The 26,765-nt window shown below is 40.9% G+C and overlaps 1 protein-coding gene across 11 annotated transcripts in view; it reads left to right on the top strand.

Annotated features, from left to right (window-relative positions):
- SOX6 (SRY-box transcription factor 6) overlaps positions 1-26,765 on the top strand; it is a 676,724-nt gene that overhangs the window by 37,103 nt on the left and 612,856 nt on the right. Inside the window, exon 1 of one of the 11 annotated variants that reach the window (XM_053251970.1) lies at positions 22,357-22,463. The exons of 9 other annotated variants lie outside the window; for them this stretch is intronic. The gene's annotated coding sequence lies outside the window, so the exon portion shown is untranslated. Of the gene's footprint in view, positions 1-22,356; positions 22,464-26,765 lie in introns of those variants that run through there. One more of the 11 variants, XM_053251973.1, reaches the window with a different exon arrangement.

The raw sequence follows: 26,765 nt of genomic DNA, 5'->3' as shown, positions 1-26,765 counted from the left end.
TAGTTAGGTTGTTACCAAGGGATTTCTCTCCTCCAGTGTAGGCAGAAATGGGAGCCCAGGAACCAGGCAGAGGTCTGGTGGCCAGGAAAAATCCAAAACTGACTAGACTCTCACAGCCAAGAGTGCTGTGCAGACTGGGTCAGGGAAGAGGGCCGGTCTGGAGATTACAAGTGGGACAAGAGAGAGATGCTAAGATGTAGTGAAAAGCAGCTGGTGGATCAGTGGAAGAAACACCTGGTGAATCTGGGCAAGGTTTCTTTATTTGATTTGCAACACTACTGAAAAGTTACATTACGAACCCGAGACGTCTGGGGTACAGACACACCTATTGTGTCATGGTCACTTATAAGAAAAATCTTTTTGGAAGGCATTATGCTGATTGCATCTTGAAAAGGTGGACAAAAGAGGGAAAAGACAGGATGAAACATTGTCCTATTCAATTTGCTGGACATGCTTCCTTCCAGTACAAAGGCTGAAATGGTCTAAAAGACCCTTGTAGGGCGAAACACAATGGGCACATAAGGGTTTATCTTGTGTCTTTTTAGAATACCTGGGAATGACTAACATGTAAACAAGCTAGCTTCCCGTGCCCTGAACCAACCATTAACATGCTCGTTAGCAGAGGAGATGACCTGCTACCTTCTTATCACTCCTTCCTGAGGAGGTGCTATCTTGACCTGATCTGCTATGCCAACGTAGGGAAAATATTTGGCTAATTCTTGAAAGAATAGTGTGTGATTCAATCACATCTATTCTGGAATTCCCCCACCTGAAAGCAACCAAGGGGGTGAGCACAGTGTGTGTGTGTGTGGGGGGGGGTACTCCTGCAGTCCCGAACTGACCCCCCAAACAGGCTCTCTTGGTAACAGTAAGCCTCATGTCATTTTCACTTGGGGATACGGAACTGGAAGCATCTAACACTGGGCTTGGCTCTCTGCCTGGTTTTGGACCATATCATTCCTAGAAATAGTGGCCAGTAGTGAGGGATGATGGGTGCTGTAGTCCAACATCGGTAGGAGAACTGAAGTTGTACAGCCATGATCTAATTAATTTAGATCATTGGCATGTGCTGTTTTGTCACTCTCCAAAACCAGAAGAGCCTTCTCTTGGTCACTCTTGGTTTGGTCACTCTCCAAAACCAGAAGAGTTTTGTCACTCTCCATAACCAGAAGAGTCTTCTCTTGGTCACTCTTGGTTTGGTCACTCTTGGTTTGGTCACTCTCCAAAACCAGAATAGGAGGCTTCTGATTGGGTTCTGACCCCTTTGCTCCTTGGTTGGCTTGTTGTCATACAAATCAACGATCAAGCCAACCAAGAAGCAAATTAAGCCAACCAAATCAAGCCAACCAAGGAGCAAAGAGATGGCAAGCCAATCAGAAGCCAGTGGCAAAAACAGAAAGCAAGGAGGAAACAGCCTGCCAAATGGCGCTTGGAATACTCAGAACGACTCGGAACGACTCGGAATGTGGTCGTTCTTTTCTGAGCTCGAAACAGGCCCTTCATTTGAAGGGTTTCCTGTTTTGAGTTCGGAACACTCTAAATGGCCTTTTTCATGTTGGAATGTTCTCAGCTCAGAACCTTCTGCACATCCCTAAAAGGGATAGTTCACTGAGTACTAACACGTCCATAGTTCTGTTGAAATCAATAGGAATTGAACTATAGCTATGTTGCACTCCTTGCAGGCCATTTTTTTTTTAAATGAATTGTTATTGTTACTAACACAGTGGCAACCATTTATTGAGATTATAATGCATCCTGGAAAAAGTAATATTCTTACAAATATTTGGGTGTCCTTGGCATGCCAATATTTAAACATATTTTGGCTTTTCTAATATGTGCATGATGTGTAGAAGTTGGGTGTGTTTTTGGTGTGGGTTTTTTTTTGTGGGGGAGAGGCTTATGTTGTTCTCCTTCAGAACAGGAAACTATTTAGGAGAATTTGTCAAAAGTTCTCTCATTATAGAGGGACCTAGTTCTTTCAATTTCCTGTGTGGAATGCCTGGTGTTTGCTGGCTAGCTAATCTTTCAGTTTCTATTTAAATAAACAGCCGCAGAAGTGACTTGATAAGTGTGCCACTAAATGGATCATATTACCACTTAACTTGGGGCTAAAGTGTAACAATGCAGTGTGTTCCCCCTTTTTTGTCAGACAGTTCACAAAAAGGCAGGTCACAAAATAGTTATAGAACAAATGCCAACAATATTATTATCTTTACATCATTCCAGCAAATATGATTAGTCTATTACAAGTCTGAAGATTGGGGGCAGGGAGAACTGCATGCAGAAATGCAGACCATGTTGGCAAATTTTCACAGTTTCCCTAGAAGCAACAGAGATTGTTGATACTGTTCCATCTCTAAATATATTTTGTTTCTAGCCTGACTGAAACGAGGAAAGGCCAAGAATTACAACTGATGATGCAGCTATCCATCCCCATACGTTTACTGAATTAGAAGGAATGAGAGACAAATGAATGTGCTATCAATATTAATTTAGAATGCCTGTCTTTTCCCCTTCACAGTTTTGGGAAAAGTTAAGTAAATGATTTCTGTGCAGGGATAAAATATGAGGCTCATGGGTGCTTGCCTGAAAAATAAACTATATTGGTCTTGGATATGACGTTGTCATTGATGTGCAAAGATTTGCCCATATAGAAAGCTCAAATAACCAATTGGCACCCCCAGGTGCATAGCAAACTGCCTGGCAGCCCAGGGACAAAGTTCCGGGGGGGGGGGGCAGGCGCACATGCCCCACCAACCAAGCCTCCGTCTGCAAGGGACCCTCCCTTGATTCTTTTTTGGGGGGGAGTTGCTCACCCCACTGCTGCTCTCCATGTCCACCACTGTCCCCCCCCAGCCCCGCTGATCATACTGCCCATAATCTTCACTGCTGGGGGGAGCAGGCCACCCCCCAGCGGTGGCAGGTGGGCTTCTCCCCCGCACTCCTGGCTGGTGCACAGCTTCTCTCAGGCCTGCGTGCCCACATACTCTGAGTATCGATAGTGTCGTGTGTTGTGATGTCATGACACACTATGTTATCCATACTTGGAGTATGCAGGTGCGTAGTCCTGAGAGAAGCTGCGTGCCAGGTGGTGGGGGAGGGGGGTGGAGGCCCGCCTGCCTTTTGCCACCATGGGGATAAACTGTTACATGCAGGGCTATGCTAATCTCCTAGTTAGTTATGCAAAGTGATAATGTTTGAGGTTGGGTTGTGCCTTTTGGCTGGGGAGAGGAACCCTGAATCATAGGTAATCTGGTTGAACAATACATGCATTTCAAGGGATCAATGACTAATGGTGAAGAAAAACTTGCCTGGTGCCATACAGATGCCAAGGTTTTGAACTAGGCAAGATGTCATTAAAATCTGAAAATGCAGCTTAGGTGACACTGGGTCCAGACTTAAAATTCAATACTGGGAGATCAAACCAAAGAGATCACAGGATCAGTGGGAGAGTAGTACTAGGGGACAATGATGCAGAGTAAGACCAGAATAAACCCCACCCATATTGAGCTGAAGGGCAAGAAGCAGAGATGTAGCACAGAGAGGCTTGACAGGAGACTTCAACAGCTTTTTGAAAGAGGACAAAGTTGGACAGAACACAAAATATTGCATTGCAGAAACAACTGATTGGCCAATCAGAATGAGAGATCATGGTTTTGATTGTAGGTATCCTCTGGGAGTTGATCTTTATTAGGCTGAGTAACCTAGTTGAAATTTAGATACTGAGTAACCTCTCTAGGCAATGGTCAATTTGTCAAGGAGTTTGGTTGAGACAAGTAGTTTAGTGAAAGTAGGATATGTATTTGGTTAATGGAAATCAAATATAGAATGATTTTAAATCTGGAAAGGACAATACATGCCTTTGATACTAAAACGCATCACAAAACTTTCAGACTACTGGGGGAAAGCAGCTTACCAATGAGAAGGAGACAGATAATGGAGTTGAATTCCTTATCTGGAAAAAATATGATGGCTGATAGTTTTAATTGAGTTAGGATGGTTGAGTAGCTGTTAGGGTTTTGTTTTGGAGTTAGTTTTTTGGTTTTTAAAAAACATTTTCCTACTTTATCACAAGTGCCAGGTAACATGATAGTTTTATTCAATGAGTCACCCTACCAAAAAGTCCATTTAGAATTTTTAGAAGCAATGACAAATTAGCAAGGATTTGAGATGCACAGTGTGTGGCATCATCCAAACCACATGTGGAATGGATGCTATGACTGTTCTCTGGGAAGGATGAGTAACTGACTGGCACATCTTTAACAGGAGATAGTTATTATAGGATTTAATGAGTCCTTTGTGGCTGCTGAGCCAAGAACTTGTGAACAGTTCTTGTTCTACTTTATGGATTCATTACTGATGTTTCGAAAGTGTATACCTAATACTCATAAATTTTGATTTATATTTTTTCAGTCTAAATAATTGGTTATACTGTGAGCATTTTGACTGAAAGAACAAGAACTGCAGGAATTAGTAGTGGACAGCCATTCTTAGGCTACTGCTTGTAATTTCTAACTCTTGTTAGAATATGGTCTGCAGGTCCAGTGGAGCGAAGAGTATTGGTGATGCTTCACTTCCTTTCTTGGATAGGGACACACTACAAAACATTTCCGGAACATAAATTTGGTCTCAAAATTGAGCCATGTCTCTTGTTGAATGGCAGGAAGTTAGTTGCCGGAAGGAAATAGATGACTATTCATTTCTTCTTCATTAAATGTAATCCATTATAATGCTCATAGTGGCTAGCCACATTTGCAATGACCGATGGGAAACACGATGAAACAATTTCTATAGCAAAATACTTAGAGACAAATTGGGTTACTGAATTCCTAGGCCTTTTACAAAGAGAAGTATATCTGTGGCTCTTACCCATGCTGACCAAGTGAAGCCTCCATATTCATAGATGGTATACTTCCAATGTAGAACATTAAAGTTCAAAGGCAGAATTCTAGTTGCTCATAGGGTGCAGTATACCACTGACTTAGAAACTCCATGTTCAAAGGCAGTTCGCCACCCCTTTGCATGCCCCCTGCTGCCTTGCTGCCACCTTGTATTCCTGTGTAAGGCCATTTGCCTCCTACCATTGCTTTGCGTGCCCTCCCAAATCCATTTGCTGCCTTGACACAGCCTCACTTGTACCACCCTGCCACTGTCTTGCATTCCCTCATAAGTTCATTTGCAACCTTGTGGCTGCTTTGCATTCCCTCACAAGGCGCCTTGCCACTTTATTGGCCCTTGCATGGCCCTCTACCACCTTGCCATTTCCTAAGTGGAGGGAGAAAACAAAAGCCCATACAAATAAAGGGAGGGGGAAGAGAAAATGAGTTTAACTCTAGAAGTGCCAGAGTGTTCCATACTCTGTTATCAAGCAGCTACATTCAGAATCAGGGCATCACCCTCCAGAACTTGCCCATTCCAACTCTTTCAGAATCCTCAGTGGGCAAAATAACTGATCTGTGCCCTTAGCTGATCTTACCCTGTTATAATGGGAACCTCAGAGGCTGCTGCCCCAAGATAGTGGAATGCGCTCCCTGCTGAGTTATGATCCTACCCATCTCTGGCTATTTTTAAAAAAACATTTGAAAATGCTTTTTTTTACTCAAGCTTTCTCAAGTTTTTAAATAAAAATACTGTTTAATTTTATGTTTTTTAAATTATTGTATTTTAACTTTATATGTGTTTTATGTTGAATTGTTTTAACTTTTATATGTGTTTTAATGGTTGGCTGCCCAGAGACGTAAGTTTGGGTGGGGTATAAATTTTATAAATAAATAAATAATAATTCAAGAAATATTGGATGGATTTATTTTCAAAAAACAGGATTATCCAGCATATACCTGAATTAACAGTAGTTCCCAGGAGTTGCTGCCTGCTTGTTGAGGTCATCTGAGGGGGCTTTGCTCCAGGTGCCAACAATGAGAGAGGCTTGGCTGTCATGCACTCGGGACAAGGCCTTCTCTGTTGCTGCTCCCAGATTCTGGAATGCTCTCCTGGTGGCTGTTCGCTCCTTGGTCTCCATCAGAGTTTTTAGAAAGTGTGTTAAATCTTGGCTTTTTACCCAGGCTTTTATATTATTGTCTCTACTGCTTCTTCTTTGTATATTGTATTTAAATCTTTTATTCAGATTCATGTTTTTATATTTTAGCTTAATATTTTAATTGTGTATTTTTATAGTCTTGTTTTTACTTTTCTGTGTGGACCGCCTTGGGATTGTTTTAATGAAAGGCAGTATATAAATTTAACAATAAAATAAATAAATAAACAGTTAACACTCCCAAACCCCCATGTCACTTTATCTGATGACAAAAACAGGTAACCAACAGTTGTTTTCTAGAATTTGCACCAATTTTAAATGCTGCATTCCAGCCGTTTTACACCAGATCTGTACTAGATTAGCAGAGGTGGCATCACCTCTCACCTTGTTGATGCCTGAAAATATTCAGGCAGATTGGAGAGACAGTTAAGATTTTATGACCAGTAGAATGTTGAAATAATTCTCCATCTTAACTATTGTAGATGGAGGACTGAGGCTGAGAAACAGAGGGTTGCCTAATGCTACAGTGAGTTAAAGACAGAGACCAAATTTGGATATGCACCTTTTAAAGTTCACAGCTCAGCATCTTGGCCACTATGCCACACTAGCATATTATTCACAGCATGCATACGATGTTTGCATGTCATGGATGTGGAATATCCTTGGTAAAAGGGGATAATCTTACTCTTAAACTCAATTAACAACAACAAAAACCCCTGGCCACATGTGCATTTTCAGCATAGGAGTGAGAAGCAAAGGATTTAAAATTAATGAATGTTTCACAAAAGGTGGAACACAGAGTGAAAGAGAGGGTGTAGTCTTCTGTGCTGAAAAGTTAAAAGAAAACAGCTTTGAATTTTTTTGCAAAATGAAATGGACATGGGGTAAGAGCATTTTGTCATTTGTCATTAGAGATTGTCCAGTTTGGTGACATTACTCTTCTGCAACCATGTTGCACAGCAAATACAATAGCAATGAGTGCACTATCTCCCCTGTTTTAAAATACTTGTTCAGTCTCAAAAAGAGGTGTAGATTGTGCATAACAAGCAAATCGCTAGTATACTTCATAAAATGCACATACTGATAATGTGGAAATGTCTCCAATTTGCAGCTACAGCCTCTTCCTAGCAGCTGCTTTAGAGCTTTCCAATACTATGCTTGGACAACTAGTGATGGTTGCCATCAGAATAAAGCCTGTAACACTCTGTTTCCCTTGGCTGTGAGTAAGGTCTTGACTCAATTTGCTCCTGATTAAGCAATAAGTATTGGAAATGCTACAGATCCTTTTTGTGTATTTTTCCTGCTTTTGCCCCAAATTTCTTTCCTACATTTGTTTTATCCTCGTAAACAAAAAAAAAGATAGTCTTTTATTGAAAACATGAAGTGGAGTTGTATGTGCGCACACACACTGAGAAGAGGCTCCCCGCCACCACACTCACACACACCGCCGCCCACCGTGTTTACAACAACACCTCTAGGTGACGGAAGGCAGCAAGCTTTCTTTTTATAGAGCTCCAGTCTACAGATCATTAGCCTGATATGGTCTCTCAGTGGTGCAAAGTCATTTGAATATTTATTACCCTGCTTAAGACTTTTCCTTTTCAAGTGGGAAATAAATGTGCTAAGGCCGCTTTTCCTCTCCCTTTCCCTGCTACACTAACCAGCAAATATTTAAGACTGACTCTAATTGTATTTCCTTGGAGCGTTGTACTTGAAAATAGCAGTTTGTTCATAGAAGGCATAAAAGTGTGCTGAAAATGCATCCAAACCCCCAAAGTCTTATTTTTTTCCGTAAAGCATAACACAGCAACAAAAATATTAGGAAGTCCAGCTCAAATTAGTTTTCTAACTTTTCAGTAGATGGCATGTGTCAATGGTGTACTGTTCATTAATCAAAGGGTTCACGTGACCCTGAAAACTCAGGTTTGCCCCCAGTCTGTAGACCTGCAGAATGGTAACAAACATAAACATTGTGCAAGTAAAAGTTCTGGTAGGAAGATTATTACCTGACATGAAAGCCAACAGCAGTCAAGAGAGAGAAAATGAGAAACTATTTGAGACCTTTATTTATTTTAAAGGTAGAACATTCTGTTTGTATGAGGTTTTTTATTTGCTATTTTAAGTTCCCTGTGTTTCACTTGGTGCATTTACAAAGTCCAGCTGTGAATAATAGGAATCATTATATGGGTGTAAATGGTATATTGACTTCATTTTTCTGAGGCTCTAACACACCTTCCTTGTTGGCAGCAGAAAGCAATGAATGAGGCATTTTATTAAAACTGGTGCTGGTGGTTATAATCAAAGGTCACTGGTTAGCTCTCACTTTTCAGTCTCAGATTTGTCTAGATGTTTGATCAGGGCACTGCAATGAAATTATTATGACAAAGACTTTGTACTAGGCGGTATCTGTCTGCCGAAACTTGAAAGTCTTTGCCACAGTGATGCTGACAGCATGTGAACGCTGAAAGAATGTGCAAGAAATGTTATGTCTTAAAGAAACCTTTACTAAGTATCATCTTCCTTTTGTGTTGCGTTTGAAATCATTTCAGTTGCTATTAAGGAACCAGTGAAAAGGTGTTCTATTGATTAAAGGTGGTGTTTTTTCCCCTCTTTTCAGCGAGCACTGTGTGCTTTAAGACAGTTTTCTCCATGCACACTCTGCTCAGTCCCTGCTGCACACAGCAAGTTCATTAACATGCAGATATGCAGCGATTGAAGTTGGGCTGCCTTTTACATTGGAGTTGTCTTGATATAATGAGCTTCTCTTTAATGTTCAGAAAATGTTGTTACTTTCTTAAAAGGGGTTGTTTGTGAATTTCATTAAATTTAATTCAGTCTTCAAACAACTTCAGTATTGTTCATTTTACTACAATTAACATGCTTTCTGATGCTAAGAATTTTTTAAAAATAAATGGGCACAGTACAAATTTACACATTACTAAAATGGATGTCCTCCCCCCCACTTTGAAAGAGAGAAGCTGATGTTTAATGGACGGATTCTATATTATAATTGATGCCCCATGTGGAAAAGCTGTAGAGTAAAAGTAGGTTAGGTCTGTCACTTTTCCTCTTGGACAAAGAGAAAGGCCAGCCACACACAGGAGAAAGAGCACATGCCTCACTTCCTTTGTTTTAACTGATCATGTAAGGCCAGAGAAGAAAGTAATTGATGAAGTAAGCCACTGCCAGGGTAGGGTAACAAGAGCTTTTGTAGTTCACAACAATTCTGCTTTTAAAAGCTGCCATTTGAAAAGTTAAACCAGGAAAGGAAGCTTACGTCCCCATTAAAAAGTGTTCCATGTTAAGTGTTAAAAAGTGTTATTTCATCCATACCAAGAAGAAGCTTATTCAATAACAAATATATCCCCTTATAAACTTTGTGTGCACAAGGAATGTGCTTCATGCTGCTGATGGCCACTAGTATGACAAAGTATTCATGCCATTGGGGAATCCACATATTGAACACGTTTCAAACATTATAACTTTAATGAGTCCACTGGTGCTTGGGTGAGTAGATGGCATGTGTGGGGAATCCGTGTGTGGATGTTCAACTTAATCTTTTCTTTCAAAGTGTCTTGCTCTGATCTGTGTAGCCCTTCTGCCACTTTTTTCTTTTGATCAGTTTATGAAATACGAAAGTGAACACTTCCAGGTGACACACTTTGGGAACATTACAGTTTAGGTTTATGGCCTCAAGGTTCTGCTCTGTATTAAAGCCCTGTTCACATGTTGTGTTCAGTGCATATGTACAGTTTACACATTTTGTTGAATGCACTTAGAGGAGTACACCTATCTGTACCTTGCATTTCAGGGGTCACTTTAAATACATATACAGTCATTCACACGAGCATGTATATTTGTACAGACATTTTAACTCATGTACAACATAATGTTTGCAAAGGGCTTAGACACTACAGTTTGTCCTAATGTTCTGGATTATTCTTTTCTTTATATGGCCCTGATTTGGCGGCTCTTGTGTCTCTTAGGCTCTGCTCTGAAAATAATGAGCATGTGTGGCTGGATTCCTTCTTAAAACAAAGTTGGTGCCAGGCTGTAGAATGGAAATGAACAAAGATATGGAGGGCCACAAAATGTCCAATGTGATCAGCCATTTATGCAAATAAGACTTTTGATTTAACCTAGAAATTGCCTGCCTTGTTAGCAGTGTTATGTGGCAGTCTGAAGGTAAAGTAACATGTGATGGGAATTACTCAGCACTATAAAGACAACTTCTTGTGACTTGGTCACCTAGTTACATGGGAATGGGGGAGAGCAAAGCATAAGGGTCTTATCAATATGCTGATGATACTCAAATCTATTTCTTCATATCAACTTCATCAGGTAATGACATAACTTCCCTAAATGCCTGCTTGGAGGCAGTAATGGATGAAGTATAACAAACTGAAATTGAATCCAAATAAGATGGAGGTACTGGATGGGGTTGCACCCCCCACCAAAAAACAACAGCAACAAAAAACACCAAGTATGTAGCTTGGGAGTGCTCCTGGATCCAAAACCCTCTCTGGTCTCTCAGGCTGAGCCAATGGCCAGGGCGCTTCAGCTGATACATCAGCTATGTCAATTTTTGGAGGCAAATGACCTTAAAACAGTGGTACATATGCTGGTAACCTCTAGGCTTGACTACTGTAATGAACTCGGCTGCCAGAAACTACATAATCTGGAAACTACATTTGGTGCAGAATGTGGCGGCCAGACTGGTCTCCAGGATGACCCAAAGAGACTATATAACACCAATCTTAAAATAATGGTACTTGCTGCCAATATGTTTCTGAGTGAAATGCAAAGTGCTCGTTATTACCTATAAACCCTTAACAGTTTGGGTCCAGGTATTTAAGAGAGTGGCTCCTCTGTCATGAACTTTCCAGCCTATTAAGATCATCTGTGAAAGTTCGGTTACAGCTACCATCAGCTCGTCTCGTGGCTACTTGGGACTGAGCCTTCTCTGTGACTGCCCCAGGGCTCTGGAATATACTACCTATTAAAATAGGAGTTTCTCCATCTCTGGCTGTTTTAAAAACAACACACCTGTTTTCGCAGACTTTTAATTAATTTTATGTGGTTTTATATCATAAAAAATGTGTTAATCATTTTATCATTTTATTCTGTTTTATATTTGTTGTGTATTAACTTATGTACACTGCCTAGGGATGCACATTAGGCAGTATAGAAATATTATAAATGGAAAGATAAGGAAGGTGGTATTGGATATGTATGGATGACATTTCCTTTGATAAGCCATAGGATACTGAACTGGAAGGAGCCTGTGAGTTAGTTAGTCTAATACATTGCCCAAAGGAATGGAATCTACACCTACAGTCAATATTTCTAACAATTGCCTGCCTAGCTTTTTGCTGAAAAGTTCTAGAGGAGGAGATGTCACAGTCTCCCTTAGTATCTTGGATCTTGTTCAACAGTTTTATAATTAGTTATTTCTACTTTCTAACTAAGTTAATCCTTTGTGTAAGGACATCTTAAAAGATATATGCTCCGGTCTGTTTCAAGTGAAAAAGATCTTGTTTACTCCTTCCATCCTTTGCTGTTTTCCCTCCATATGATATCAACTAGGGATGTGAATGAAATGGATTTTGTGTTTTGTTCCAAGCTCAAAAGAGAATGCAGATGGCCAAAACATTTCATCAAAACAGCCGCTGACCTGGTTGTTTTGATGGAACAAACCTAAATGTTTCCAAATGTTTCAGCCATAGGGCCAAACTTCTATCTGAGTTCTTCATGTTAGGGCATTTGTCTGAAGAGGTGAACACCCTAAGCATGATCACTCTATTTCCATAATCAGCAGGCTGGTGCACCTCAGCTTGCTAACCATGGAAACTAGTGTGATCATGCTTGTGATGTTCGCCTCTTCAGACAAATGCCCTAAGCATGGAGTGACATGCCATGGGTGGGATTTCGGGAAAATCTGCTTGTTCTCTCTCACTGTCTGCCTAATGTCAAACTTTTTTGCTTGCAATCTAACTGTATAAAGTTAGCCTGAGAAAAATATTTAATGGGCTTTTTTTAAAATTTAGAGGGTTTAAACAAACAAAATGCATAAAACAGGAAAACAAAACATTGGCCAACATCTTGACATGAAGCAGGCATGCAGCAAAGGAAGTATACGCACACTTGCTGTGTTCCAGAGTTTTAACTTTTTATATGTGTTTTAATTGTTTTATGTTAACCGCCCAGAGACAAAAGTTTGGGCGGTATATAAATGTTATGAATGAATGAATGAATGGATGAATAAAGGAAAGTGGACACTCGTATAAGGGGAGAGGTGGTTTTTGCCAATCTCCCTTTCTTTTGGAAGCGTTGTGACTCCTGAAAATAGGGCGCAGACCCTCAGGGACATATTTTCTGGGGTCACAGCATACCTCAGAAGAAATGGTAAATTGACAAAAATTGCCCCACCCTCATGCAACAGCCCACACTCCTTTACTCTGAAATGTCGCAAATGTAGGCATGCTACCTTTGTCGTACATATGCTTCATAAGTCAGAATATCAACCACTGAACATAAAATTAAAAGTGGAGATGCTGATTACTGCACTACTTATTTTAAACGAGTTACTGCTTTATGTATTTAGGAGTTGGGTTCATTGTTTAGGAGTTTAGTTCAAAGCAATCAAGATCTGAAAGATCTGAAATCAGGTTTTGGGTTCAGGTTCAGTTCAGATCCCTGCTTGTGGCATCTGAAAAGCTAATAAATTTATTGTGGCAATATCTTTTTCCTAGGCCACAATACATTTGTTGTTCTTTTAAATGACACATATATTCTTTGTGTTTGACTTTTGATAAAACTGTATACTTCAATTTTTGAGTTTGTGAGAAAAGGACTAGGGGAAAGAGTTGCTTGACCGCCAGGGATCCCCCACCCCCCGCCGGGATCTGTACTGGGACCGGTGCTTTTTAATTTATTCTTAAATCATCTAGAAGTAGGGGTAAGCAGCGAGGTGGACAAATTTCCAGATGATACCAAACTCTTCCGGGTACTGAAATCCAAAACAGATTGTGAGGAGCTCCAAAAGGATCTCTCCAAACTGGGGGAGTGGGCGACAAAGTGGCAAATGCGGTTCAATATTGGTAAGTATAAAGTGATGTACATTGGGATGAAAACCCCTAACTTCAAGTATACGTTAATGGGATCTGAGCTGTTGGTGACTGACCAGGAGAGGGATCTTGGGGTTGCAGTGGACAGCTTGTTAAAAGTGTCAACTCAATGTATGACAGCTGTGAAAAAGGCCAGTTCCATGCTAGTGAACATTAGGAAGGGGACTGAAAAAAACCCTGCTAATATTATAATGCCCTTATACAAAATGATGGTATGGCCACACCTGGAGTACTGCGTACAATTCTAGTCACCACATCTAAAAAAGGACATTGTAGAACTGGAAAAGGTGCAGAAGAGGGCAACCAAGGTGATCAGGGGCCTAGAGCACCTTTCTTATGAGGCAAGACTATAACACCTGGGGCTCTTTAGTTTAGAAAAAAGACGACTGTGGGGAGATATGATAGAGGTCTAAACAATCATGCATGGTGTGGAAAAAGTGGATAGAGAGAAATTCTTCTCTCTCACACATAACACTAGAACCAGGGGTCATTCATTGAAATTGATTGCCAGGAAATTTAGGACCAACAAACGGAAGTACTTTTTCACACAACGCATAATAAACTTGTGGAATTCTCTGCCACAAGACGTGGTGATAGCCAACAACCTGGGAGGCTTTAAGAGGGGTTTGGATAACTTCATGGAGGAGAGGTCTATCAACAGCTACTAGTCTATAGGCCACCTCTAGCCTCAAAGGCAGGATGCCCCTGAGTACCAGTTGCAGGGGAGTAACAGTAGGAGGGAGGGCATGTCCTCAACTCCTGCCTGTAGGCTTCCAGTGTCATAGGTGAGCCACTGTGTGAAACAGGATGTTTGACTAGATGGGCCTTGGGCCTGATCCTGCAGGGCTGTTCGTATGTTCTTATGACCTCTTGTTTTGGTCCTGAGGAAGCATGTATGACTGCAAAAAGAAGCTATGCATGTTTGAATTTGCTGGTGGTTTTTGATACTTTGAAAAGTGTTGAAATACAAGGAAGTGTATATAAAAGCTGCTTTGAATGATCCTGGAGTCTCTGAGACTATACCTGGAAAGTATTTGGCTAACTTTCAAGCATTCCTAGAAGAAATTGTTATGTGAGTGGCAGAATATGTGATTCAGGAGTTGTAGAAAGTGCAGTTGTGAATAGTGTTTGAGCTGGGTGAAGTGCAATGCTTCCTTTATGCAGAACACCAGTCTTCAGCCTTTCAAAGAACAAGAGCCTTTTCTCTCTCTCTCTCTCTTTTTTTGGGGGCGGGGGTCTTTTACCATTATATTTTGAGACCTGCATCACCGTCATATGTGAATGGGCACATGACAAATCTAATTTTAATTATGACTAACGTAAGAGGAAGATAAGAAATTACATGGGTGGATCTATTTTGATTCTGTCCCTTCTACTCTGTTTGTTGGGTTAGGGTTAGTTTAATAACAGTTTAATAACCATATGCATGATGTTGGTTTTTGTGTTGCAGCTCCTTTCAATGTGATTTCTACTCTGGGACTTGTTTAAAGAGTTTCTTTGTGTTCAAGGAATACACTGCAATTTCCCTTTTCAGGCAGGACATCTTTCAGTTGGCTTCTTAGGTAGTGTTGTGTGAAATTCATGTTAGAAAACACTTGTTCACAAAAGTACATCAAACTGGAAATTGAGAGAAACCCAAATGCATATTTCTTCAGTTGACTATTTGTGCATCTGGTAGGCAATTCCAAACATGAATAGAATTTGATCTTGCTTTTTGAGAATATCCATTTCAGATCATTGGTGTTGCAGCGTCAGAACAAAATTTTGCCTCTTCAAAATCTCAAGTTCAGTAACTTTTCAGTTAAGGGTCCTTCAACTCAGTTTTGTCTTCTACCCATTTTAAAATTTTCAGTGTTAAACTTCTATCCTTCTCTTTTAAGTTGTTGTCTCCATACTTGAATGTGTTTGTTTTTTCTCTATTTTATTTTGAAAACTTGGGCTTTTCGATCCAGGGTGTAACTCCCACGCTGCTCAAACCTGGCCTAAGACCTCGCTAATGACAAATTGCCCTGGTGCTTCTCTCTTAGAGCAACACCACTTTTCTCTCTCTTTTACTTTCTCCTTTGATGTTTCCTTTGCAGCACCCTCTGTAGCTCTGGCTGGATTCTGTACACATGAAATAGTGTATTTACATGTGTAAAAAAGTAAATAAATTACAAATGCTTGATGTTATGGATAAGTCAAGACAACCTTTTTTATATGAATCATTAACAAATAACCCCATGTATGCATCCAGAGAGCCACAGGCTGTAGACCTCCAAAGAAGGAAGAAGAATGTTTTGCCATGCAAAGGATCAGTTACAAGAAAATGGCATAATCCTTTAATCACTGTAGTGTTAAGAAATGGATTTAATGTGATACATGAAAACGTGCATTTTTTTGGTGGCTGTACCAATTAGAACAGTGTCCTTGAAACTTCTTTTCCTTCTGCTTACTGTTATATGTGAGCAGTCAATCTGGTGTTAAATGTTAATGTATTTGCAGAGTCAGAAGGAGTTGTAGTGAGTTCACTAGTTTATTACATTCTGCAGTACAATTCACATAACAGAAGTTTAGATGCCTTCACTGTCCAATAGGTTAGTCACTTTAAGTGGGGTGAGCTAAAAAAAAGAGCTTCTGAAATTTCTTGTTCAAATCATGAGTTTTAATGTTTGTCTTTGTAAATAATCAACATGTTTATGAAGAACTGGAAATATGACTTTTCTTGGATTGTTAAAGAAGGTTTGTTTTATAAGAAATTTTATTATATTCTATCATTGCAGGTATATATCTGAAAATGACTTTATAGTCCAGTCATAAAATGACATTAGGAAAGATAGAGAAACATGCACATTATTGCAAATATGCTTTTCCTGTCATATTGGTATGTGTGAAACAACTGAATTCAGTTCAGTGCCATGAACTGAACACAAATCCTTCAGTCTCTCTCTCTCTCTCTCTCTCTCTCTCTCTCTCTCTCTCCTCCTCTTCTTTTGAGCTTGCAGGCAGAATGTCTTGCGCTTACCAGAAATCAAGTTATATTTGTGGATCCAGGACATATGAGATACAATATAGCCAATGTTATGCACATTTCCATCTCATAGATAGAAACTGGAGAGTTAACTATTTCCCACTGAAATAAACATAGCTTTAAAGTGCTTATCTTTGGCTGGATTGTTCTTGTAGTTGGATTGCGTCTTGAGTCAGTTGATAGTTTTACTATATGCAATAAGGGTCTTAGTGCCTATTTTTATAGATTTCAGTTGACATCCAGATTATCTCAGTGCTGGTGCAGCATTGTGGATATCCACATTAAAAATACACTGTTGTGTGAGGAGTTAATTTCCCTGATCTCCCCTTCCCTCTGAAGCTCGCTATGCCTCCTGAAAATATGTCCCTGAGGGTTGTGTGACCCTCTGGGACATATTTTTGGGGTGTATGGTGGGTTTCAGAGGGAAGGGGAGATCATCAAACATCACACATACACCCCGCCAGTGCCACCTTGCATGATGGCACTGACTTAGTCTGGATGTCAACAGTTGTACCAGTGCAGTGCTAGTCTGGATTTCAGTCCTGTGTACAACTTTTGGGCTGTCAGATGTGCATATGCAATTTTTCTGTGATATTCATGGAGACATATAAGCAAATATCAAACCATCATGGTATTCAGCTTGGTGTAACCAACCTGTACTTCTAAATATAGTTAAGTCTTCAAACCTGGATGCAATATATCCTGCAGGTGGATTAGAGGAAAGTGTTGCAATCCGGCCCAGTGGTAGAGATGTGAGCCCTGGAAAAGTGTTAAATGCTCTGACTTGTGAACTCTCTCTGCCCACAGAACTGAGTTAGCTAGCTAATCAATTGCTTGGACCCATTCCTGTTAGCCCTCCTGTTGCATCTCTTTATGTGCTCCTTTCCTTACTGCTAACACCATCTTTACCGGAACGGTATGGCAGTGGAAAGGTGGGGGTGCAGTCTTGTGATTCAGCTGAACAGGTGCTTTAGTTATAGAAGAGTAGGAGACTGAAGTAGCCACATGGTGTAGCTGAGTCAAATCTCTCCCAGGCAGCTGCTCACTGTGGCAAGGGAGCCAACATAGCTAAGTTGCAGGTGGGGGGAGCATGCTTGCATAACCCAGTGTGATGTACTTGATGCAGAAGCACATGTTGCAGAAGAGGGCATAACCTGCCACAGAATCTAGCACCAGGGACTATGGCGCGCAAACGTTCAAAGGAGGAGAGTCTTCCAAATCCTGTGGGCAAATAAAGCAAGTATTAAAGTAGCAAATATTTAATAAAACAAGAATCACTTCATACATATTTAATGAAATGAAAAAGGTGCTGAATTTGTATTATGGTATTACCCCCAACCCAAGATTTTTCATAAATGAAACTCATCTTTATATCCAGTCTGTGTTATCAACATATACATTTGTTTTATCTCTATACTTTTTAAAGATCTAAGTTTTTTTCCTCCATAAAATGTCAGTCACAAGCGTATAATTTTCTGCTGTAGTCAGGTTGCTTAGGCAACTATAGAGCTGGAGGGGAATGGGGATTCCTTAAACTGCTTAAAGACTACATATCCTTTGCAATTTCTTGCAAGTGCTAATTTTATTCTAACATACCCTGCATACTAGGGATGTTCAGAACATTTGAATGGCAAAATGTTTCAACTCAAATGGTCCATTTTGAGTGTTTCAAGCTTGAAACAGAACACCCTTTAAATAAAGGGCCTGTTTCAAGCTCTGACCAGAACAATCCCGTTTCAACTGAAATGTTTAAACGTTCAGAGCACCATTTTGGAGACCTGTTCCCTTGCTGATTGGTTTTCTGTCACTGACTTGCTCTCTCCTTGCTTCTTGGTTGGCTTGTTATCATACAAGTCAAGTTATGGGCAACTGTGCGCCCATTGACTGGGGGGGCACAAAAGGAGTGAGTTTCAAACTCAAAATGTATTCAAAAGGACTATAAGGCAGAGAGAGCCCTTATAGTGTGCCTCTTTTGAAGAAGAGGATACACAGGAAAGGAAGCTTTGTGGTTTTTCTTTTCTCAGCACTGAGTATAATATGCTGTGCTTTTGCTGCTAGAACTATCTGGTTTTACTGGAACTCAGATTGACAAAGGTGGAACTTGGGTGCCTGGTTTCCTTGAGTTGTGGTTTGTTTTGTTTGAGAAATGGACAGTGGCAGCTAGCGCTCTCTCTCTCTCTCTCTCTCTCTCTCTCTCTCTCTCTCTGTAATATTTCTTGGTGATTGCTGTGATAAGCTCCATGTCTGGCCTTGGGACTAATTTCTGCTTCACTCACTGCTTTGGTCTGCTCTGCAATCGGCATTGCAAGGTGTACTCAGTCAAAATGTGGCTGAAATTGTTCTAGTTCCAGCACTGTGGCTGGCATGGGATTCTGGGTCAGTGATTCTTTTTTGGCCGTTTTTGGTTTGTGTTTGAAACGTGTCCCTCAGGGACAGGTTCCCTTTTACTGTGTGCTTCTGAAGTGTTTTTCAAGGCAGGTTGCAAAATTTTTTAATTTTTAATTTTTTTAAATTGCCTGTTTGTCCATTTCTTTTGTAGGTTAAGTGGTAGGTAGCACCTATCATGCCCTACCACCAGTGTTCCCTCTAATTTTTTTCATGTGTACACAGAAAATGTTTTCTTCAGGGCAGCTGTATCAAGGCAGTGTGTGTGCACGTGCATTCAGAATGGGGCCTTCCTGATTCAGCCTGAGTGGGATTTATAATTGAGTGGACATCAAAACACATCTGTGCACGCGCACATGCACACTCATTAGAGCGAACACTGCCTACCACCTAACCCACTTTGGTATCCCTAGGAGCTACCCATGGGGAACAATATGGTGTTTCAAGTTGCCCCATTGTTCCCTATGGCCAGAACACTCAAAATGTTTTGAGTTATTTTGTAGAAACAGCCAGCTCAACTGCTGTTTTTGACTAAATGTTTTGGCCATTTGCATTTTGTTTTGAGCTTGAACAGAATGCAGAATCTCTTTCATGCATATTCCTACTGCATTCCGCATAATAATCATAAGTATTACTATGGATTTTCTCAAAATTAATGCCAGTACACAGCATGATACATATACAGAAGTAAGGAAGTAGAAGAAGAAAAGATAGGTTTGTTGAAATATGAACCAGAAATTTGCTTATTGAACTCGTTGGACTAATTCTACAGAAGTCTTTGGAATTTGTAGTATAAACACAACAGAATAAAACACAGTATATTTGCTCAGCTCCTGCCTTTAAGAGAGATTTCTCATGTCAAAATTATTTACATGCCACTGCTTTTAGTTTAAAAATTTGTAGATAAGGTTTTGGCGTGCCCTGTAAGCAGGAGAACATCACCTGCGTCTTAGACATAGCCAAAAATGATTTTCCATGACCTATAATATTTGACATTTCCCTACCTACCTTCTACTTCTTGCAACATTCTGCATTTACCTTTTGCAATTGCTTTGAGAAAGCGGTATATACATATTCGTAGTAGCAGTAATACTGGAACACATCTACAGATTGATGTTCTATTTGATCTGTTTATAACATGCATAAGTTTATAAAACTATAATAACTTATTCCATTATTCTCTTGGGAACTTCAGAACAGCTTTAATATAAAGATAGCAATATTCTGTTGAGAGGCATGGCAGTAGGATGATAGAGAACAGAAGGCAGAATCCAGGCTAAATCCCTTTGGCTTACATGTCCCATACAGGCAGTGCAGATCTGCCCACGCCTCTGTGGGGCTCTAAATCACCTGGCGATGCTGCTGTTCAAGAGGGCAGGACCAGCATTGCTGACCCTTTTGCAACTGCACATTGCAGGCTGCTTCCACTATTCTCAGTGGAAGTAGTGCACAATACGCAATCATGCAAGAGCAGTGCCAATACTGCCCTTGTGCAACAGCATTACCAGGTGGTTTAGAGGCCTGCAGTGGTGCAGGCAGGTCTGTACCACTTGTGTCATGCTGCAGGATGTGCAAACCATTGAAATTAATGGGACTTAATTTAGTCATGACTGTCTCATTGCTTTCAGTGGTATTTGGTCTGGATTCTGCCCAGTGAGTTTACTGTTTTAAATCTTGCACAACCATACTAAAAAAAGATGCCATTAAAATTCCTGTCATAACCACCACAGCCACATCTGTGATGAGACACACACTGGTACTACAATTTGTTTGTTTATTTATTTTACATTTATATCCCGCTCTTCCTCCAAGGAGCACAGAGCGGTGTACTACATACTTAGGTTTCTCCTCACAACAACCCTGTGAAGTAGGTTAGGCTGAGAGAGAAGGGACTGGCCCAGAGTCCCCCAGCAAGAATCATGGCTGAATAGGGATTTGAACTTAAGTCTCCCCGGTCCTAGTCCAGCGCTCTAACCACTACACCACACTTGCTCCCCATGGCTGGAGCCCCTGACTTGACTGTCTTTGATCAAATAGGCTAGTTGTTAAGACAACTCGTACATCTAGCTGAGACTCACATAGGTAAGTAAGTAGAGCAGTGACTCTACTGAGTTTTATACAAATCACATGGAATGTTTGCTTCTAAAAGTGCTGCGAATGAGCAGATGGAGATTGGAAGGAAAATTGCAGCCACTCTGGAATCTGTTGCCCAAGGCAACGGGTTTGTGTTGCTTCATGACTGCTAAAGCTGGCTCTGCCCAAAACTAGACCAAACAAATCATCCAGATGAAATTTTGACCCAGCAGTGTGAGCTGGCATGTGGCCTGGTTCTAGCTTTCTAAGCCTAAGCTCAGTTTCGCTTCCTCAGGAGTTTGTGTTGCCAGGGCAGAACCGTGGCTTGGTGAGCAGGACAGGTTGATTCTCACCAGGAAGAGAGAACAAAGAAAGTCATTTAATGACAGCCTTGGTCAAAGTTGCTTTATGACAAATCACTGGCCAATGATTTGGGAATTATGAAAAGATAAAACTGCAGACAGTCTCCCCTTCTTGAGGAGGTTGTAATTACTGCTGAAGCCTTACTGAATCTTATTGAAACTGTCACAAGAGTGGCAAGGCAGAAAAAGAACATAAAATGGAGAGCTCTAGTGACCTTGGGAATGTTGGTTTCCTAATCATCTTAATATAAACATATTTAAATTAGGTGACATATTTAGAGGAAGTATAAATGGCATATATTTTTAAAAAAACCCTGGATTTAGTATCATTATTTAACAAAATGCATGAGGTCAAAATTGTAAGTTGGTATTAGCCAAAGTAGGGCACTATATACAGCTTGGCCCTGGTAGCATGTGAATGAGCTGGTTTCTCTGAACTTTATACAGGGATTAAGTTTCTGGATATTTTACACCACAGCTAAATTATGTTTCTACTTTGGCTTAGTATTGAGATTTGAACATGGCCCTTAATTGCTTCTAGGTCATAATAATTTCATATTACTTTAATGACAAGAATTGCTAAATAGTTCTGTCACCTTATTGACCATCTAAAGTGCTTAAGATTTTGAAGTGGACCAATACATTTCGATTCGTCTAGACCAATGTTTTAAAAATGCACTTCAAAAGGGCTGTTGAGAAGTTGAGCTGTGATTTATAACATTTATTTTCTAAAGTAGCAACCGCAAAAATAATCATAATACTGAAGTCAGCAGCAGTATTTTGAAATACTAGGAGCTAATGTTTGAGGTTATATATGGCCTATGAATGGAGAGATATGTTCCTGCAGTGATATATTTTTATTGCTTGCTTCTGTTTTTATTAAGGATAATGAAAACCTTGTGTCTGGGCCTCCGAACAAAACTAATGTGACCTTCCTTGTGACCCACCTGTTGTGCTTTCACAATTGATAATAGTAACCTCATGTTAGGGTGATGTTGGAGAAGAATGGTTAGCTAGTACTGTAGAAAATAACATTTGCATTTCTGTAGCTTTTAAGCTTGGAACTGAGTTGCTTTCAGCTTGAAATTAAAGAGGGAAAGTAACATATCAAACAACATATTGTGAGCAAAAGTAAATATTAGCCTAAAAGTGTGGTTTTCCATTGCTAGGTATCTTCCTCTCCCAAGGGTTTGTGATGTAGCAGCAACTTTTAGCAGAAAAATGTTTAGATTCTAATGACACCATTGAAAAACTACTCACACTATTATTTTCTTAATGGAATCAAAAGGCTTTAGCAGTGTTGAACATCTTTAAATTGCTCCTTTAGATTCAACAAACTCCACCAAATGCTAAAGAAAGACAGAAAGCACTCTGAAAAATTAATTCCTGCATGTGAAAGAGCTTTCCCATGAACTTCAGTGGAAGGAGCACTGCCTCCAGTGTGAAGTGGATAAGGAAGCCTGCACGTGTTTGTGAGTTATGTATATGCACCAGCATTTCCACAAATCATTAGACAGAAACATTCAGGGCCAAAGTAGACATATAATTCTCTTGGGTTTTTCTTTCTCTTGCGAATAACAGTAGGGATGTGCATGGATTGATTTTTTTTTGTTTCAATTTGTACCTGAATTGAAACACCCCTGATTTGTTTTGGGACCAAATCTGACCCCCCATCACCCCAGATTCGATTTGTACTCAAGTTTTCCGAATCCAAATCTATTCAGATAAAAAAGGGTCCTGGGGCCAAAAGAGTGGGGTGGTGGTGGTAGTGTCCAATGGGTGGAAGCTACCACCCAAATTTTAAAGGAATTGGGCAAAGGGCTGATTTTTAAATGATCTTTGAAGTTGGCATGTCTCTGAGGCAGATTAGGGGCAAAAAAGGGGTTCCAGGGGCAGAAGAGTGGATCAGGCGGTAGTGCCTCAATGGGTGCCTGCTACCATCCAGATTTCAAAGGAGTTGGGCAAAGGCGTGATTTTTAAAGAATTTGTGAAGTTTGCACGTCTTTAAGCTTTCTCCCATAGGGGATAATGGGGATTTCAGCAGCCCCATAACTCCACTTGGGGGGCACTGGGGTAGCACAGTGGTGATGTAGTGCACATAGGGTGCCAACCACCCCCATACCCACAAGCCTATGAGGTACTGGGTTTTGTTGTTTCTGAGGTGTTCTGAGTGTAGATTATCTGGTAGCAAATGAGAGTGGATTCATTTTCAATGACAAACAATTCTTAAAAATCACCCCTTTGCCCATTTCCTTTGAAATCTGGATGGTAGCAGTCACCCACTACCACCTGACCCACTGTGGCACTCTTAGGAGGCACCCACAGGCAGAAATGGGCACTGTCTGTCCCATTGTCTCATAGAGTGGATGCAGCACACACCACCAACGGCAGAACTTTGCAAAGAACACAGTTTTCAAAGTCACACACATCCACTGTGTCACACACTCACCACATCTGTTGTGTCCCACCCCCCTGAAATGCAATTGATACACACAACAGTGTGAAACAACAACAACATGCACTGCCCCATGCGCCCCCTCACAATGCAGGGTAACAACAGCAGCCAGCAACATGCAAGTGATATCACAGATACAGCAGACTAGGGCCAACAACAGCATCAAATGTGCCCTGCCCTCCCTCCCCCAAGCATTTTTCATTCACAAGCAACAGACACAGCTACATTTGTGGCACCCGTCCATAAAAGCCGGTTAAGTAAGGAAGGGTGCAAAACAACATTCTGCCAGTGGAAAAGCAAGGTCCCCCCCCCGCACACACAAGTAAAAGAGTGATGATGACAACAATGGCACACAATTTTGGGCACATTTTTTGACATTTCTGCAACAGATCGGAGCCTGTGGCACCAGCACAACCTATTGTAGATGCAAGCAATCTAATTTGAATAAAAATGATGATGATGCTAGAAGTCACAATATGACCCAATCTTCATTGCAAAGAAGTACACACACACACACACACACACACACACACACTGTCCTGTGTCCATCCATGAGGTTCCTCCAAATACAGGCACAACAACAAACCATCCAAGGCATTTGAATTACACACACACACACACACACACACACACACACACACACACACTCTGCTAGTCTTGAGATTATGTAGGCGGGAAGCATAGTATACCTGTGCGTGTGGCTACCTCTGCGAAAGGGTTAGTGGGTTTATAGTTAATTTTTGCCATAGCCTCAGAATGATGCAGTTGGGGGTGGGGGGTAAATGGGTGCAAGGAGGAGGCTAGAGTCTGTGCCTTCCTGCCCACTCAGAGCCTGTAGGCTGCTGGGCAGAGAATGTTAATACTGATATATTATGGGCACAGAGGGCTGGAGGACAGGCTTCTGTGTTTTTTTTTTAAATGAAAAAAAAAAAATCTTTGGAATGGGAAAAAAGACAATTGTTTTTTAAAACCATGAGGCTACGCTACCCTTCTAACCACCTACTAGTACTAGCTAACAGAGATTCCTCCCACACAGAACCCCTGTTTAAACTTCTAGACTAAACACACAACTTTAAAAATTCATTTGCAACCCAAAACCTCCCTCCAAACAGGAAAAAACCCGGCAAGAGTACACAATTCCAGAGACATACGTACGTGTGTGTGTGTGTGTGTGTGTGTGTGTGTGTGTGTGTGTGTTAAAATGGGCACTCACTCATTCTAGGGCTTCACCCACATTGTGTCCAGTTGTCCACTTTTGTGGTCTGTTCTGAGTCTTCCTCAATATCCTTCTCCTTCTTCAGTCTTCAGATTTGGAGTATGGGCTGGGGCAAAAACCTGGAAAATTTGGGGGGAAAGGGGGTGGCTGGCCAGGTGGCCAGCGGCCACAAGGGCTGGCGGCTGGCACAGACACAACAGCAGGCACAGGCAGGCAGTGATTCTCTCAGCAGCAGGAAGGCGGGGGAGAGAATTCTCTTCTTCTCAGGAACAAAAAAACAAGCAATGCAGCAATAATCCATTCCCAGGCTGGCATGCAGCAGCAGGGGCAGGCAGGCTGGGCTCAGGCTGACAAGGCAGAAGGCAATAGGCATGGCATGGCAAAGCGCTTTCTCTCTCTCTCTCTCTCTCTCTCTCTCTCTCTCTCTCTCTCTCTCCTCCCATGAGGCAGAAAGGCAGAATGGTGGCTGCTGCCTCTTTAAATCTGAGAATCCCTCCTTGCACCCTTGCCCCCTCTTCAGCCCTTCCCCTGGCCAATGTGGTGTCAGTCAGGAGTGGCAAGAGCCAAAAGAGCCAATCTGGAACCAGGAGGGAATCGTCAGCAGATCAGCTCATGCTTTCGTTCACTGATCTGAATCTTGGAAGGGTGGGAAATTCAAATAGACATCAGACACAAAATGAAGACTACATGGAGATCACCACAAAATGGAGGTCCCAAACAACAAAACCTTTAGCTCAAATTCGGAAAATTTGTTTTGGAGCCGAATCTTTTGGGACTTGCAGATGGGCGATTTGTTTTGTGCACAAATCGCCCCAAACAGGCAGACTCGGGTACAGATTGTTCTGTACTCGAAACATTTCACACATCCCTAAATAACAGCCATAGGGCCTCGAGATCAGGATTGTATCTCAGGTGGAGGGGAAATTTTAAGACCTTCCCCCACACATCCCATCACCATTTTTGTTTATTTTTAGCAGTGGCAGCTTGGGAGGAAAATAGTTGCTTTGGGAGAAACAGTTTCCAGCAGGAAAATGGTGTGGGGCAAAAGGTTCAAACTCACTCCACCCACACTATGGTTCTGATTCTCCATGGGTACTTTAAAGAGAATCCCACCCCCCGAGAGATTATTATATGTTTAACACTATCTCTCATTCGATCTGTTGTATTGCATCCAGAAGTATAATTTAAAAGTTTCAAAGTGAAAAAAGGAATATGTAATTTCAGTTTATTTTGGAAAGTAATGGCAAGCGTGTCAATAATTTTCATTTTCAGTCAGGATCAGGATGGGAGGGGTGGTCAGATGAGATGGAACAGACCACCGACATTATTTTAATATCTCTACTTGTGTGTATTTTAGTATTGTGAATACTAGTGGATTTTAGCATCTAGTGCATGAGTAGTCTAGAACATAGCTCTCTGTGTTTATGAATATCTTCCAGTTGGAAACCAGTCTGCCAGATATCTATCTTCCCTTCACTTTATTAAATTCAGGTTGGCCTTTGCTAGGGCCAGGTTGAACGTATTACCTTCTGCTATACTCTTTAGCAGGTTTTCTAAAGATCCTTCTGCTTTGGGGCTGTGTCCATGTGCAGAGGGTAGCCTTGAAACTGTCATGCATATTTTGCTATATTGTCCCCTAAACTGTGATTTGAGGAGAGAATTATTGTCTCCAATTTTTGAGCAGTTCCCTGGTAGGCCTGACTCCTTCTCTCTTAACTATTGCATGGCTGACACCAATGATGAAGTCACTAAAGTTGTAGCTAAACTCATTTATGGGGCTATGAGACAGACATCCCACCGTGTGTTTTTATAATGTATTTTTAGTTTTATTAGCAATCCTGTTTCATACATTTTTGATGCTCTTTATGATATTTATTGCACTTCTGTATATTTGTTCTTTTGTTTCTTGTTTTTTGTTTCCTGGTTGGCTTAAGGCTGTAATAAAATTGATGATGGTGGTGTCTATGAATATGCATATGAATATATGTGATGTTATCATACACACAATACCAATCTAAAGTAACTTAGTAATGGTTATGCTCCTTTGAAACAAATGGGACAAGTTAGTAATGACTAACAAGTTCTCATTGCTGTCACTCTTAT

This window comes from Hemicordylus capensis, chromosome 1 (assembly GCF_027244095.1).
Source record: "Hemicordylus capensis ecotype Gifberg chromosome 1, rHemCap1.1.pri, whole genome shotgun sequence".
Taxonomy (NCBI): Eukaryota; Metazoa; Chordata; class Lepidosauria; order Squamata; family Cordylidae; genus Hemicordylus; species Hemicordylus capensis.
The sequence above is the reverse complement of the archived record's forward strand: the minus strand, read 5'-3'. Positions and strand labels throughout refer to the sequence as shown.